Below are 11,615 nucleotides of genomic sequence, written 5' to 3' on the forward strand. Positions count from 1 at the left end.
AATAAAACAATTTATTAAATACATTTCATAAAATGAATGCAACATTACTGAGTGATAATAATTCTGACAAAAGAACAACCAACATGAAATGCACCCTAATTGTCAGTTTGACAGGGAGTGGGTAATATAATGTCATTGCCCCTAATTTAAATTTAATTTTAGAAAAAAATATTTTTAAAAAATGATTTAGCAATGTGAATACTCAAGCAATAGGCCTTGATTTGGGGCTCCTACTAGCCCCTTTAGCAGGTAAGCAATGGCTAAAACACTCCCAGAGTCCACACTTGGCCTCCGCCTCAGGTTCCTAGCAGAGTTCCTGACCTCTGGGATGGACCCCAGTCGATGACTAGGGGCGTAGTATTATAAGTGCTTGGATAGTTTTGCTGCTAATGGTGTTCCTCCAGTATTGTACATCATTGAATCTAAGACCTCAATAAAGTACTATACCCTAATTAAAGTAGTTGCAAATGACCAGAAATACAAGAAGGAAACTGCTCACTGCATTTACCATTTCTTTGTTGACTCATTAGTGCACCTTCTGTGCCTGCAGAATTGGACTCTGTTCCTCATGGGATGCATAGTTTGACAGTACCCTGAGTAGAAGCCATAGTAAGTACTAGGAATTAATGCCCTCTGCAATTCTGAGCTTCTTATATCCACTCAGCTACACAAAGGAGGATGGACTATCTTAGGAAGGCAATTGGTCATAATTAACATGAAGTATATCTGCTTATTTATTTATTTTATATTTTAGGGAAGGGTCTAAAGGGTGTTCAGGGTCTCACTACTAGATCCAGACGCGTAATGATCCGCCTATTTACAGACTCCCCAGAGCTGGGATGACAGGGGCACTCCACCATGACAAGTCTCAATGGTCAGCACAGCAGGCCTGGGGATCGAAACATTTTAGTCCCTGTGCTAAAATCTGCTGAGCTATTTTGCCAGCCCTTAGATCTACTTTTACATTCTGAATAGACATTATGCACCGATTGCTTAAGATGATTTGTGCTCTTGTTCGCACTTCCCACCAAATTCAAATAAACAGAACAGCAAATCTATCTAGAAGATAATGGATTTCAGTAGGTCAGGCCTTTCAAAAACAAAGGTTGGATAAAATAACAGATGGTAAGTGAAGGGCAACAGCATTTGTAATGAAAGTGTAATAAGAAAATGACCATTCAAGCCACCAATTCCAAATTTAGCAGTGAGCCTTGAAGACTATCCTTCAAAAACTGGTCCCTTACATCTCCCATCAGGAAGAGCAGCCTCCCCTGAGGGGTTCTGTATTGGTTACTTAAGTGAGGACTTGCTGCTCAATTGAAGGGCAGCCTCACTCTTTGTTTTCATGGGCTCTGCTTCAATATTCAGTCCGATAAGCGCTTTCACTTCTAGATAATTACCCAGCAAGGCTCTGGTAGATAAAACCATGCTTTTCTTAAGGAACATTCACAGTATGGCTGGCCCAGGAGGTGATATAACCATTCTACTCAAGATGTCTTTTCAAGAAGACGCATTTCGGCTTACACAGTATGGCTGGTGACGTTATCTAATGCTCGCTCTTCTCTAATGGGGAAGCAGCAGACTACAAGAGACAGAACTGTATCTGCCTCTAATTCCAACACTCTGAAGTTCAAATTTTGCTCACAAAATACCTGGAAATTTTTATTAATCCTTTTGTTAAAAAAAAACTCAGTATAAAATGAAAGCAAAAAAAAAAAAAAAAGGAACCTGAACTTTGTACCAACACAACTAGAACAATCTGCAGCAGTGGCAGTGGCAGGAGAAGAAATGTCATTTAGCTGATTTTCTGTGGTTGTTGGTTGTTCGCTAGTCTCATGGTGATGGGAGCTGCACATTTTTCGAAGGGACCAAGAATCTGCTGAAGGTTTGTTCTCCCATCAGCAACCCAATGCCAACCAGGGATCTGGGGATCTTTGCACTATCCCAAGATCTGAATGTGATAAACTTTTGAAGGATGTGCAGTGTTCAATCATAAGTGCAAAAAAACCTGACAAGCAGGAATCTTATGCACTCAGTGAGCATGTTTGTCTCCAAGAGACGTTTCATTTTGAAGACATGTGGAACCACACTCTTACTGAAAGCACTGGTTCCCCTGTTGAAGCTTGCTAGGGATTACAGTGGGTTAGATTCGATTCAAAGCTTCTTTTATTCTCATAAGAATTTCATGAAGCCTTTTCACCAAGAGTACTCATACAGGAATTTCCAGGAAGAAATAGAATTTTTTAATGCAATTTTTCCAAATGGAGCAGCATATTGTATGGGACATATGAATTCTGACTGTTGATACTAGTATACTCTGGATTTCCCAGAGATTCGAGTAATCAATTAACCAGATCAGACCCTGGAAATTCTGATGAGTGAGCTTGGAGTTATGGACCAGTTCTGCATGAAAGATGGTGTTACTGCAAAGAATGTTACTCGTGAGAGTGGAATTCGTGACCTGATACCAGGTTCTGTCATTGATGCCACGCTGTTCAATGCTTGTGGGTATTCAATGAATGGAATGAAATTGGATGGAACTTACTGGACTGTTCACATCACTCCAGAACCAGAGTTTTCTTATGTTAGCTTTGAAACAAACTCAAGTCATGCCTCCTTTAATGACCTTATCAGGAAAGTTGTGGAAGTCTTCAAATCAGGAAGATTTGTGACCACCTTGTTTGTCAATCAGAGTTCTAATTGTCTCACAGTGCTTTCTTTACCCCAGAAGACTGAAGGTTTTAAACGTCTTGATTGTCAGAGTACTATGTTCAATGATTATAGCTTTGTATTCACTAGTTTTTCTAAGAAGCAGCAACAGCAGCAGAGCTGATTAAGAAAAATGAAGAAAAAACACAAAAAGAAAACACACATAGAAGGTGGTAGCTGCTTTCCAGATGTTGATACCAGGGGCCATGCTTTCTATAACTGCCACCTTGTGATTGTAGAGCCCTAGATGTAATGATAGCATAATCATTTTGAAGTGCATGCGTTATTATATCAAGGAGTTAGATATCTTGCATGAATGCTCTCTTCTTTGTTTATGTATTCTATGCCACTCTTGCTGGGAAATCAAATTGCATGCAGAAGAAAACTTTTACTATATGAAACTTTACAACACTTGTGAAAATAATTCAATTTGGTTTATGCACAGTGTAATATTTCTTCAGATATCGTTCAAACTTCTCCACAGACAAGGCTTTTGTCCTCATCAGGTGTTGGCCTCAGCCTAATAATCTGGACTGTTCTATTATATTGCTGCCAGAATTTTATATCCAGTTACCTCCAATTTCTAGAACATATTCTCTACTAATAATATTGAAACCAATTTCTACTTCATAAAAATGCTTTTGCAAGAGCGAGTAAAGTTTTTCTTCCATGAGTCAAGTCATCCTAAGATAATGATCCAGTTATTAATTTTGTTATGTTAGCTTTAAGGTAAATGTTTTAATAATTGTTCCCACATTAGGAGTCCTTGACTTCTTCCCTCACCATCATATCTTTCCCCTTTCTCCAGGCCCCAAATAAAAGCAATACACGTTTTTTGTTCTTTTCTTTCTGTTGTTTTTGTTTGTTTGTTTGTTTGTTTTTGGTTTTTTTTATTTTAGGGAAGGGTCTACAGGATGTTCAGGGTCTCACTACTACATCGGATTTGTAGTGATTCGCCTGTTTACTGCCTCCCAAGAGTTGGGATTACAGGCACACACCACCACGCCTTGTCTGAATTGGTGTCTCAGCATGCCCTGGGGGTGGGGCTGGCACACAGGGGATTGAACCCCTGGCCCCTGCACCTACTTGCAGCTGCTTTAATCTGCTGAGCTGTTTAGCCAGCCCTAATACACTGTTTAAAAAAAATAATAAGGCACTTTTCTTTGGTACTTATGGCCAGAAGTTCTCTACTAGGTTGAGGATTTTAGTCCCTGTGCTAAAACACAATGCCTGATTGATACCCACAAGTTAAAAGAATAGCAATTCATTCAGTTTACAGTTCTGGCCCTTATGTACATGGTAGGCAGTCTCCATGAAAGAAATGTCATGGTAGGAAAGCATGGCAGAGCAAAGCTTCTTAGTTCACAGCAGTCAGGAAACAGAGCAGAGGATCAGCACCAAGAAGGGGAAAGGGGCCAGACATGAAAGCCAAGGGGTCAGACCTCTGTGACACTGAGACACCAGAGTGTGAGCTGTACAAATCCCTAATAAACCATTGGCCCTTGTGTCTCAAGGGCTGATTCTCAGAAAACCTAACCCAGTGTTGTGCTCTAACCAATGGTACTGAATTTTATCATTTCTTTCAATGAGTATTCAGGGTATCTTCACTTACCTATTAGTCTGTTTATTTTTTGTGAATATCCAATATATGATTTAGATTTTGTGGCACGGAGTACATTCTATCCAAAGCAATGTGTTAAACGCATTAGTCAATTCTATAAGCACTTTTAGGAATTTGAGATAAAAACACAAATAAGAAACATTCATAAATAAAAACATGGTTTTTATCGTCAATAAATAGTCAAAGAAATGTACTTTTAACATTACAGGGCCGGGAAGATGGCTCGTAGAATAAGTGTTTCCCTGGCAAGTGCAAGGGCCTGAGTTCAATTCCTGGTTCCAAAAAAAAAAAATTATTACAATTAGTAATTCACTGTTTTATGTTAAAGAATAGAGTGGTCATGTTAAAGGATATGGTGTTTGATCTAGGCCATAAGGAAGGAATGATACTTGATTTGAAAAACAAGGCACAATCAAAATAAGCAGAGAATTCAAGTTTGACTTCTGTTTTTTTTTTCTTTGATTTTTTGTCTTACTTTTAACATATCTAGACATACAAAATTAGTTTGTGTTTCTAATCCATTTATAAATAGAATATATAAATTATTTGTTTTAGTAGCTTCAAATAATTATTTATTGTCAGAAAGCTTAAAAAATTGAAAGTAAGAGAAGTCAGTGAAGAACATTTTTGTAGGATACTGACTTGAGCTTGAAGCTTGGCTTCCCCACTAACATTGTGCCAGATCCTTGAGTCTGATCTCAATTATAGTAGATATGCTTCCAATCTTTCTGCTATAAAGCTATTGGTATCTTTTGTTGGCCATAACATGTCACAGGAGTCACACTCTGTTCTCTGTCACTGTGAACAAATTTTTGATTCTCTTAAACATTGTCTTGCAGTTCAATCATAGAATGCTCTCTCAAATGTCTGATGTTTACCAGCTTCTCCTAACATATTGGTTATTTTTAAGGATTAGTGTCTTGCTTAAAGAATGTGCCATTTCCTCTTTTATTGAGCTAGCATTTTAGGTCCCATTACCATCCCCTTCCCTTAATGAGATGGGCTTTCACCTCGAAGGTAAAATTCTATCTGTGTGCTTCTATAGCCTCTGCTGGACACAAAACATCTTGATTAGTTCTAGTAATTTGTTTATGGCTTAGGGTCTTTTCTATTATTTTAGGTTATTCTAGAGGTTATTTTTCTTCTTCCTCTCTATCTGAAGAATTGTAAAAAATGAAAGATATTTTCCATCTAAAGAAAGTTTTGAAGGGCTGAAGATTGATACCTAGCATATATTCAGAAAAAAGTTCTTAGAACATAGATTCCTAGTGTTCAACATCCAAGGATTAGATTTCATGAATATGAACAAGAAAACAAAGAAGGGAAAAGTCAAAAATTGATTACCTGAACAGCACTATTTAAACACAAGGAAAGTATATGAATTGTGAATAAATTTCATGTTTTGGCTCTGGATTCTCTGAAAACCCATCTGATTATTAGCAAAAAGAAGTCAAAACAAAGAGTCTTAAATAAAGGCAAGTACCAATACCTTAGGATAAAAGTCAAAAGGATAGGCACACACTTCTCCAGGCTTCCCAGACAAGAATATGGATGTGTGACCTGGAATCAGCTATGCAGGATTCCTATATCCTTGTTTCATTCTCTGAATCCAGATCTAGTTTTAAAAGAAAAGGGCAATGGAGCAATCATCCTGGTGGTAAGGACTGAAGAAGGAAGTGGCATCAAGAGCTCAAGGTGACAGTAGAAGAGTCCAATTTCTTGAGTCACAGCCACCCCAGCACCCTTCAGTGTCAAGCTTTTAAGAATTTGAGAGAAAACGGAAATGATAATAAACACTCATAAGTAAAAATATAGTGTTCATCATCAGTAAATATTCAAGGAAATGTACCTCTAACATTACAGTTAGTAATTCATTGTTTTATGTAAAGAATAGAGTGGTCATGTTAAAGGACATGGCATTCTATCTAGGCCCTAAATAAGAAATGATATTTGATTTGAAAAAATATGACAGGATCAAAATAAGCAGATCTGTCTTAAAGATCATTGTCCAGCTGCTGTCTTAATTTACTTATCTCTGACTGTTTTTGAGCATGGATGAAATTTCACAGGCATCATTATTGATTAAAAGTATTTATTTAATTCATGTATATTGTATGAGAATGAGGCAGGTGTGTTCAGTTGATTGCTCAAAATAACACTGACAGATAGAGATGATGCATTAGCACACCCATAGGAACAAGGAAAATGAGACAGAGTGGGCATCTCATAAAAAAGCCTGAGGTGATCCTGTTTTCTTCTACTGCCTTCCACCTCCATATATGGGCTCCCAGATTACTACATCCATGGGTCAAGGCACATCACACCTGTATTTTAAGACATTTTTGCTGTGAAAGTTCTCTACAGATCATAGATTAATTAAAGGTCTTTCCTTACAAACCAGTTACTAAAAGAGAAATAGAGATGGAGAGAGAGAGAGAGAGAGAGAGAGAGAGAGAGAGAGAGGTGTGTGTGTGGCCAGCTCAGCCCACCAGGGGGCGGGGCTGGCTGGCATGTGGTGCTGGGGGATTGAACCACGGTCCCTGATGCTTTGCTAAGCTTGTTCTAAGTAGGTGCTTTAGACCACTGAGCCATCTCTCCAGCCCCAGAAATACTTCATTTATTGTCAAATTATTTGAACACAGGTTACTGGTTTTTATTTTATGTTTGATTTTTTTTTTTTTTTTTTGCCATTGTTGGTGGTGTGTTTTCTGCCTAGGAATGCAATCTCTTCTTTTGCATTATTGGTAGACATATTGCAGTATCACTTTTCTTTCTCATATCCAGCAGTCAAAGACATGCATCCTCAATAGTTTAGAGAAAATATTGCAATATATTAATACTAAAACAACAAAAAACAAGGTTCAACATGTAAAACTACAGAATACTCCCTTTTCTAGTTAATATTTATATCACTGTTTATAGTCTCATAAAATAAGTAATTTAAACATGTATCTCATTGTTCTGAGAAAAATTGGATTATTCCTTTGTTTGAAAGAATATATAATTAAGTTGTACCAATGAATTTCAATTTTTTTCTTTTTCATATTGTTTCTTTTTTGTAAAGGTTTTAAAATTATTACATTTTTCTACATAATATTTGTACCTACTTATCAAGTAAAATGTAGTTTTGATTAACACATACATAATATACTGACTGGCCAAAAGTAATTAAAATTTTCATCATCTTATAGTTTTATCATTTCTCTGTGACGAATGTGTTCACACTACTCTTTCCTGTGATAGAAAAGGTAGTATTGATAATTTGTAAAAGGTTTTAAATAACAAATAGGGTTCTTTTATATCATTTCAGATTATTTTAATTTTTCATTTATTTTTCTGTTTTCTCTATTGAGTTATATTTTCACAGTAATTCATCAGTTTATACACACTGTCAAATTCTCATCACACAATTATTTACAGCACCATCTCTACAAAACTTTTTTATACTTGAAGATTTCTAGTCAGAATCACAAACTCTGTAAGCCAATCTCATGACTGCATGAAGCTTGACAGGGATATCTAGACACAACTCTAACAAAATCTTCCAACTCCATTGAGCTGAGGGCCACAAAATTCAAGTGCATGCTTGAAATTGTGATTGTGGTCAGAGAATAAAATATGTTGAATGCTTCAAGACAACTGTACCATGGATGGATAGAAGATAGAATGAACAGACATTCTTCAGAAACTGAATATTGCCCCAACCCCCCCCCAACCATTCCAGAAAACAAGCTGAGCCCCAACTAAGCCCAGATAGCTACAAGGCTCTGGTGAGCCCTGCACTAGTAGCCACTATTACAGGAGCTGTATGGAGCATTGTCCTATCACCTACCTTCACTACTAAGTGCAAGTGAACATTGAGAACTTCCAAAATTTCAAAACAAAGAAGCATAATACAACCTCATCTATAGCCTACCCAGTACAAGTCTCGTAAACATGGACATAGAAGATCCTGGATGGTCTACAACTGAAATGTCTTAAATGACATCAGTAGAAATAAAGAAACAACTTCTTCAGGCCAGATTTTAAAAAATCAGATCAGAAATAATCTTACATGTCAAAAAATAATTGGCAACAATCTTGAAAGAATTGCTCAGCATATCTAAAGAAGAAAGAGTTTTAAAAAATAAAGAAGCACAAAATAATGATGAAAACATTGAATGAACAATACAGGAAAGAATTAGAAGGCATAAAAGAGATTCAAATAGATAACCAGGAAATTTGAAAGCTGTCAAAACCACTTCAACAAAATTGAAGATAGACTTTCAAACCTTAAAGATAACATTGAAACTAGTGATTGCAAAAAAGAAAGATCTCTTAAGAATAACAAGGAACCAGAAAATAAAAATTCAAAACCTGTAAGACAATGCAAAGTAAAACAATATGAAACTGATAGGTTTCAACAAAAGAGCAAAGATCTGTACAAATCGTATGAAAAGATGTAGTGGCAGAAAATATCCCAGGCATGAAAAAAGAATCTGACACACAGTAAATGAGGCATCTAGAACTCCAGTTAGCCATAATCTAGATAAATGTACACCCAACACAATAACCAGGTATCCAGAAATCCAGCCAAAGAATAGAATATTAAAAGCTGTAAGAAAAACAAATAGATCACCTATACTGGAAAGCCCATTAAAATCACAGCAGATTTTTCAACACAAATCATCCAGTCAAGAAGAGCTTGAAGTAAAGTACTCCATGTCCTGAAAGGAAACAACCTCAGAAACAGATAGATGTACCCTACAAAACTATGTATCAAATTTAATGGTGGGATTAGATGCTTCCATGACAAAGATCAATATAAGAAATTCATGACAACCAAACCAACTGCACAAACATACTGAGAGATAGTTGAGAAAGAGAGAAAAATGACCAAAACATCAAGAACAACCAAGAAGGGAATCATCAAACACAGCAAGCATTTAAAGAGGGGTTAAACTTAGGGAATGTACAGCAGGAAAACAACATGACAAAGATGAGCCAAAACCTGTCATTTATAATTGTCAATGTCAATGGTCTCAGTAACCCAATTAAAAGAAGGGAGAGTGGGTCAAGAAATAAATCCAGATTCTACTCCAGGCAGTACCCCAGCCTGGTGTAGGTGTGGAACCTTCTACCGGCTGGATTCTACTCCAGCCAGTGTCCAGGCCCAGCATGTGAGTGTGGGATCTTCCATGCCCTTACTGGAACATTGTACATCAGACAGGCCTGAAGTGGAACCTTTCAGCAGAACTCCCTGCAGACAGGCAAAGGACAAGACACACCCAACTAATCCAGGAGCAGAACATCTTGACAGAGGAACACAGGGGGTCCACTTCCATGGGCTGCAGCAGGGAGAAGTAGAGCACAGCAGCCAGATCCAAGCCAGGACAGCTTGGACCAGTTCAAAATTGGTAGATCTGGGCCCAGTAAGCTGAGATGCTTTGCTAGACCTAGATCTATGAGAGCATCCTCGCTCTTTCATGATTAAGAGAGGGGCAACAGGTAATTGGGGTAAACAAGTCTGCCTGCAGGACTACACACACAAAAGAGGAAGTGATCAGGCAGAACTTAGGGGACCTAAATTAAGTACAAATTTCCTATCTAATGTCTGTTTAGCTATAGTCATAATGTTTGTTCTTATGGTTTAAAATACAAACCTATTAGATATAAAAGTTTGTCAACTCCTAAATCTCACTACCCATTATTAGTGTTGCTAATTATAGTTCTATAAATACAAAACTGTAACTGCCTTAACCACAAAATCTGGATTGGGTAACAATATTGGTACATACTAAGGTAATAAATGTCCAAAGCTCTACACCAAAGGTTAGAAGACTGTGCTATATAAAATGACAAAGAGATGGAACAAAATGCATTCTTAAGCCCTGAACCCACCCAGAACAAATGCAGAAGACACTGGCATAGGCAAAATTGGAAATCACACACCTGAAATCTCTGAATTAATGCCATCTGTAGTACAGAAACAACTGCAGAAAGGTATAGAGGAAATCAGATCAGAAATAATCTCTGAAGTAAAAAAAATGATAGCAATAATGAAAGAAGTACTAAGTGCATCTCAAGAAGACACTGATAAAAAATAGATGAGAATAGAAAAATGATGGAATCCTTGAATGGACAATATAGGAAAGAAATAGAATTCATGAAGCAGATTCAAAGGAATATACATAAATTAAAACCTCAGTCACAAGCTGGCAAAACCATTTAAATGAAAGTTGAAAGAGTTTTGGACATTGAAGGCACCACTGCAGCTAGTTAAAACATAATAAAAGATCTCTTAAAAGCAACTAGGATGTAAGAAAAAGTAATTGAACTTCTGCAAGATGATGCAAAGACGAACAACATAAGACTAATAGGCATGAATGTGAAAGACGTCAATACAAGTGATATAAAAAAAAATATGGGGAGAAGTAATAGCAGAAACTTCCCAAACATGGGTAAACAAAGTGCCTGAACAATAATTCAGGCAACTGAAACATATACAAATCCAAATAACATCAACCCAATTAAAAATGCAACCAGACATATAATAATCAAGATCACAGAAATCCAACACAAGAACAATATTCTAAAAGCCTCTAGAGAAAAGAAACAGGTCACATTTAAAGGAAAATCCATCAGAATAATTGCACATTTCTCTTCACAAACCATCCAGTCAAGAAGAGCATGGTGCAGAGTACTTCAAGTAATCCAAGAAAACAAATTATACCCCAGATTGCTGTACCCTAAAAAACTCTTTCAAGGTTGATGGAGAAGTGAAATACTCCCATGAGAAAGAACAACTAAAGAATTTCATGATGAGAAAGCAAAATCTACACAGACCACTAAAAGATATTCTAGAGAGGGACCCAATGACCACAACTCCATGGTCAAGAGCAGAAATAATTCACCAAAGAGGGCAAACAATTAAACACAGATGAAAAAGACGTATACAACAGCAGGTAAATAACATGTCAATCATAATTCAATTCATCTCAGTTATAATTACCAATGTAAATGGACTCAATTAGAGAACTAAACCAGAACTTGGAACAAATGTACTTAGTGGACAAATAAAGAGTGTTCCACCCAACCACATCTGAATATACTTTTTTGTCATCTTTACATGTGACATTTTCTGAAATATACCACATACTAGTCCATACATCATGCTTAAGTATATTCAAGAAAACAGATATTATCCCATGCCTATTATCTGACTATAGTGCAATAAAACTGAAAATAAGTGATAAAAGAAACCACAAAACCCCATAAATACATGGAAATTAAACACCATCCAAGC

At 36.8% G+C, this 11,615-nt stretch overlaps 1 pseudogene; it reads left to right on the forward strand.

Annotated features, from left to right (window-relative positions):
• Window positions 1–1,861: 1,861 nt before the first annotated feature.
• Window positions 1,862–2,833, forward strand: LOC101578335 (annotated as a pseudogene).
• Window positions 2,834–11,615: the final 8,782 nt, after the last annotated feature.

Source organism: Octodon degus, unplaced genomic scaffold, assembly GCF_000260255.1.
Source record: "Octodon degus isolate 3935 unplaced genomic scaffold, OctDeg1.0 scaffold00191, whole genome shotgun sequence".
In the NCBI taxonomy this organism is placed as follows: domain Eukaryota; kingdom Metazoa; phylum Chordata; class Mammalia; order Rodentia; family Octodontidae; genus Octodon; species Octodon degus.